This window comes from Artemia sp. Qi Xiang Cuo, chromosome 1, assembly GCF_049724085.1.
Source record: "Artemia sp. Qi Xiang Cuo chromosome 1, ASM4972408v1, whole genome shotgun sequence".
Taxonomy (NCBI): Eukaryota; Metazoa; Arthropoda; class Branchiopoda; order Anostraca; family Artemiidae; genus Artemia; species Artemia sp. Qi Xiang Cuo.
In genome coordinates this window covers 66,675,020-66,681,019 of record NC_142794.1, presented here as the reverse complement: position 1 = coordinate 66,681,019, position 6,000 = coordinate 66,675,020, and positions in this window count along the sequence as shown.

Sequence of the window (6,000 nt, the reverse complement as noted above, 5' to 3'; positions counted from 1 at the left end):
GGATTTCCCAGCATTATTTAAAAAGCTTCCTATGCTAATTAAACAAAAGTTTAGAATATTTTTTTCACTTTGTAGTTTACACACTAATATCAATGTTTGCAACGATTATATTTGAAGTTTCTCCAACTTAATAAAATCTATCTAAAAGGGGTTCATGATAAAAAAATACTAAATATAATCTATAAATAAATGAAACCCAAACCGAAAAAAAATTACAAAAAATAATTGAGTCAAACACAAAACGAGCAGAAATTTACATAAGTTGGGGGCAAAACCCCTATGCCTTCCCAGGTCAGGGTAGGGTGTTGGGGGTTAGGTGGGGGGATCTTTCCATGGAGGGGGCTATGGATTTCCCGGCATTATTTAAAAAGCTTCCTATGCTAGTTAAACAAAAGTTTTGGATATTTTTGTCAGTTCGTAGTTAACGCACAAATATTAGTATTTGCAACGATTCTTTTTGAACTTTCTCCAAATTGATCAAATTGATCTCAAAGGGGTTCATGATAAAAAAAATACTTAATAGCATCTATAAATAAATCACACCCTAACCGAAAAAAAATTAGAATAAATAATCGAATCAAAATCAAAACGAGTAGAAATTGACATAAGTGGGATTCAAACCCCCTGCGCCTTTCAAAGGCAAGTTTGGGGGGGTGGAGGAAAAGGGGGGAGGATCTTTTCATAGAGGGAGATATGAATTTCTCAGCATTATTTAAAAAGGTTCCTATCCTAGTTAAACAAAAGTTTTGGATATTTTTGTCAGTTTGTAGTTTTCACACTAATATCAATATTTGTAACGATTCTATTTGAACTTTCTCCAAGTTGATCAAATTGATCTCAAAAGGGTTCATGATAAAAAAATACTAATCAGCATCTATAAATAAATGAAACCCAAACCGAAAAGAAATTAGAATAAATAATCGAGTCAAACTAAAAACGAGCATAAATTAACCTAATTTGGAGTCAAAACCTCTGTGCCGTTCAATGGCCAGTGTGGGGGGTGGGGGTTAAGATGGGAGGATGGGTCCATAGAGGGAGCTATGAATTTCCCAGCATTATTTAAAAAGGTTCCTATGCTAATTAAACAAAAGTTTTGGATATTTTTGTCAGTTTGTAGTTTACACACTAATATCAATATTTGTAACGATTCTATTTGAACTTTCTCCAAGTTGATCAAATTGATCTCAAAAGGGTTCATGATAAAAAAAAATACTAATCAGCATTTATAAATAAATGAAACCCAAACCGAAAAGAAATTAGAATAAATAATCGAGTCAAACTCAAAACGAGCAGAAATTAACATAAGTTGGGTGCAAAACCCTTATGCCTTCCCAAGGCCGGTGTGGGGGGTTGGGGGTTAGGTGGGAGGATCTTTCCATGGAGGGGGCTCTGGATTTCCAAAAATTTTTTAAAAATCTAACTATACAAATTAAACATCAGTTTATTATCTTTTGGTAATTTTTTAGGGGATTTTACTTTAAAAAACAACTACTACTAATCAGCATCTCCAAATAAATGAAGCCCTAAACGAAACGGACTAAGAATAAATAATCGATTCAAACTCAAAAACCAGCAGAGATTAACATAAGTTGGGTGCAAAACCCAAATGCCTTCTCACGACAAGTGGGGAGGCTTAGCGGTTAGATAGAAAGAATCTTTCCATGGAGGCGGATCCGGATTTCACACTATTATTTAAAAAGCTGCTGACCAAGTTTAGCAAAAAAAAATCGTCTATTTGCGCTCCACTTCATACTCCAAATTGTAAGAAGGAATTGAACTTGCATCATCCCATTCTTAGGGCATTTTATACATTATATCTTGGAAATTAAGCCTCTTCTTATCAGTATACATTATACCCTGGAAATTATGCCTCTTCTTATCATTATTCTGCAATTCATATGCTTAATACCCCAAGCACATGCGAGTCAAATTTCAATTTAAAGTGCTGGAGTATCTGATGAAATAATTTAAGTCGTATGATCAATTTAGTAAGGACACTCGATATCCTTAAAATGTCTGATTCAAACTATTAAACCTAAGGAAATTCATTTATTTGGAATCAGTATACAAAGCCAAGGTATTTTTTTTTGTTTGGGGGGGGCGAGGATAGAGTGGATGTTTTAGACTAGTCATAGTGCTTTACTCTGGCATGAATTGCTTTCGAAAATCCAGATGAATTAGTTGAAAATAAAGTTTTAACAAGAAATGTCTGACAAGTATTTTTTTTTGGGGGGTGGGGGCGATGACAGAGTGGATGTCTCAGACTAGTGATAGTGCTGTAACTCGATATCCTTAAAATGTCTGATTCAAACTATTACACCTAAGGAAATTCATATGTGTGTGTGTGTGCGTTTGTGTGTGTGTGTGTGTTTTTTTTTGTTCGGCATAGATGAAAGGTCCAATACCTCACTTAAACTAAGAGGTTACATTTTGATATTGTTTGACAATTTACTAAATTTTAAGGTTTTCTTTAGTTTCAAAATGTTTTTCTCAGTCACCATATTTAATCATTAACAAACAATACTGAAGAAAACCAATTTCCACTGTTTATCGACATTAAATTATTAAGAAGGCTATTATTTCATTTTTAATTTTCATCATCTTCAACTAGTTATTTTTTTTTGTTCGGCATAGATTAAAGGTCCAATACCTCAGTTAAACTAAGAGGTTACATTTTGACATCGTTTGGCAATTTACTAAATTTTAAGGTTTTCTTGCCTATGTGCGCGCGCGTACATAGGCTAACCTAACCTATGATTTTGGTATTTTTTTGCAATAATGTGGAATTTGGTAACATGTGTGTATGTTTGTGTGTGTGTCTGTGTGTGTGTTTGTGTGCGTGTTCCGACTCTTGCATAAGAAAACCTTAAAATTTAGTAAATTGTCAAACGATGTCAATATGTAGCCTCTTAGTTTAACTGAGGTATTGGACCTTTCATCTATGCCGAACAAAAAAAAATAACTAGTTGAAGATGATGAAAATTAAAAATGAAATAATAGAAAAATACTAATCAGCATCTATAAATAAATGAAACCCAGACGGAAAACCTATGATTTTGGTATTTCTGTGCAATAATGTGGAATTTGGTAACATGTGTGTATGTTTGTGTGTGTGTCTGTGTGTGTTTGTGTTCCGACTCTTGTATAAGAAAACCTTAAAATTTAGTAAATTTTCAAACGATGTCAAAATGTAACCTCTTAGTTTAACTGAGGTATTGGACCTTTCATCTATGCCGAACAAAAAAATTAACTAGTTGAAGATGATGAAAATTAAAAATGAAATAATAGCCTTCTTAACAATTTAATGTCGATAAACAGTGGAAATTGGTTTTCTTCAGTATTGTTTGTGAATGATAAAAGATGGTGACTGAAAAAAACATTTTGAAACTAAAGAAAACCTTAAAATTTAGTAAATTGTCAAACAATATCAAAATGTAACCCCTTAGTTTAAGTGAGGTATTGGACCTTTCATCTATGCCGAACAAAAAAAAACACATAAAATATAATAGTTTTGTGAACATATTTGGACTATATATTTGCATATTAGAGGGGGGAGGGGGCGTAAAGCATATTGCCACAAGCCATTGGCTTTTTCCTTTATTGAATAAAATAAATATATTAAATACAGAACCAAATCTAAGTACCTTTTTTACCCCTTCAAACCCAAAAACTAAAATTCAAAGGACATCCACCACATGGCTAATATGGGAGTATAGTTTATTTGTGATGCAAATGAATGTTATATTTAGATTGAGTAGGGTTATTCTGCATATTATGGAGTAAGAATTATTTTCTTAATATGTTTCCTTATGTCCAGCCAGGAACCTAGGCTTAAAATAGCCTTCTGGTTGGCCAGTTGGCTAATTTAAAGATTTATATATAAATACACTGTCAAATTAGCCATCTGGTGGTATCCCAAGTTTAAATCTTTGTCATAGAGTGAGCAACACTGCACTATGCAGCAGAAACCTGTTTTTCAATAGCAACGTTGAGATCTTAATGCAGTCTTTTTTATGCATATTTATTGGATTGTTAATAAGTACCACCAAATTTTCAGAAATTCTTACAAAGAGCTAGAGGTAAAAATTTAGAATTGTGGCCCCTGATAAGGAGACATGTTAAGAAAACAATTCTTACTTTTAAATATGTATAATGATCCTAGTTAACATATTATCCAAGGGGAGAACCTTTATCATCAAGTCTTTCCTCTAAAAATCCTTCCTTTTCCAGCTTAAAAGAAAAATTTTCAAAAAACCACCATGCTGAGATTCAATGCTTAAGTCTTTTGAAAATGCCACTATGAGCTGCCAAATAAGTGGTTTTATAGATAGCGTTCGTGCCAGTCTTTGTAATTCTGGATTTATTTAATGAGCAGTGGCGAAAATCAAAATATTGCTGTAAATATACATATACATACAGAGTATATATCCCCACCCCCCTAATGTAATATGAACATGTAAATAGTTGTTTAATTTTTATTTTTTGCCACACCATTTTCTATCATAAGAAAAAAAATTATTACACCCCCCCCCCCAATGTTCAATAAAAACAAAAATGCATTATGATTGTAAATATACCTTCATTTACATAACACATAAATTTTTCCCCAACCCCCCTGATGTGCAAATATATAACCTGATGTGGATATATTTTGGGGTTGGGGTACAGTTCATTTGGTTATTTTTAGGTTCAGAATGCAATTTTTGTTATATATTCGCACATTAGGGGGTGGGGGGTATATACTCTGTATGTATATGTATATTTATAGCAGTATTTTGATTTTCGCCACTACTATTAATATTTTGTATTTGTGCCACTGCTCATTAAAAAAATGTATTAAAAAGACTGGCATGAACACTATCTATAAAATTGCCTACAAAACAAACACATATATTAAGATGAACGAAAGAACAGTTACTATTGTTGCAACATCCTGAGATAAAAGGCCTACAAACATGTAAAACCTTACAACGATTCTTTTTCCTACAAAAACCGCTCTCGAAAAACATGCATATAATAGGCCTGTTTTTTCACTCATCAATGTGCTAAGATCTTACATCTTTTGTCAGAAAACGCTTAAAAGTGAAATTATTGAACAAAGATCTTACATCTTTGGTCATTTTTGTGCAAACGTCTTTCATCATTCAGCTATGATCAGCGGTCTGAGAACAATGATGAGTATATCATCAATGTTCTCTCATCATTGTTCAGTATGACAAAACAGTGGCGATCTTCACACTTTTTGCTAACATCAGTGAGCTGTAGGATCTTATAACAAAGATGAAATAAATAATGATAGTCTTTGCAGAAAGATGAAAAATCCTAGATGTAAGATCTTAGTACTAAAAAACAAGCCTAATATTACGTTCTTTGTTAGTTAAGGACTTGCGCGTATCTTCTTATTGAACTATTTTTTCGAAAACAATTAGCAGTTCATCATCTTTAGTCGGTTGAACGTCACGAGACTTATTCTCGTCAGTTACACTTACACTATATATATATATATGTTATATATATATATATATATATATATATATATATATATATATATATATATATATATATATATATATATATATATATATATATATATATATATATATATATATATATATATATATATATATATATATATTTGTGGTTTTTGAAATTTTTATTTAAATTTCCTTTTCAGAACTTGAGAATTCCTTAGCAAGTAACAGTGGAGAGCTTTGTGAGGTTCCAGACCCTTTTATGACTCTAAAAGGGGAAGTTGTTCCTTTTGGTTCTTCCCCTAGCTATTATGACCATATAAACTGGAACAAGACCACCCAAGAATTGGGCTCCATATGCTGTAACAATAAAGGTATATCTCAATTTCTTCTTTTTTTGCAGGTTCAGTTTTATTACATAATGGTTTATTGGTTGAACACTTGGACAAAGGGACTAAATACTTGTGTTTTTGACTAACTTTAAGGAGAAAGTTTCTCTTACTTGCCCCCTACGTGTAGGTTTTTATTA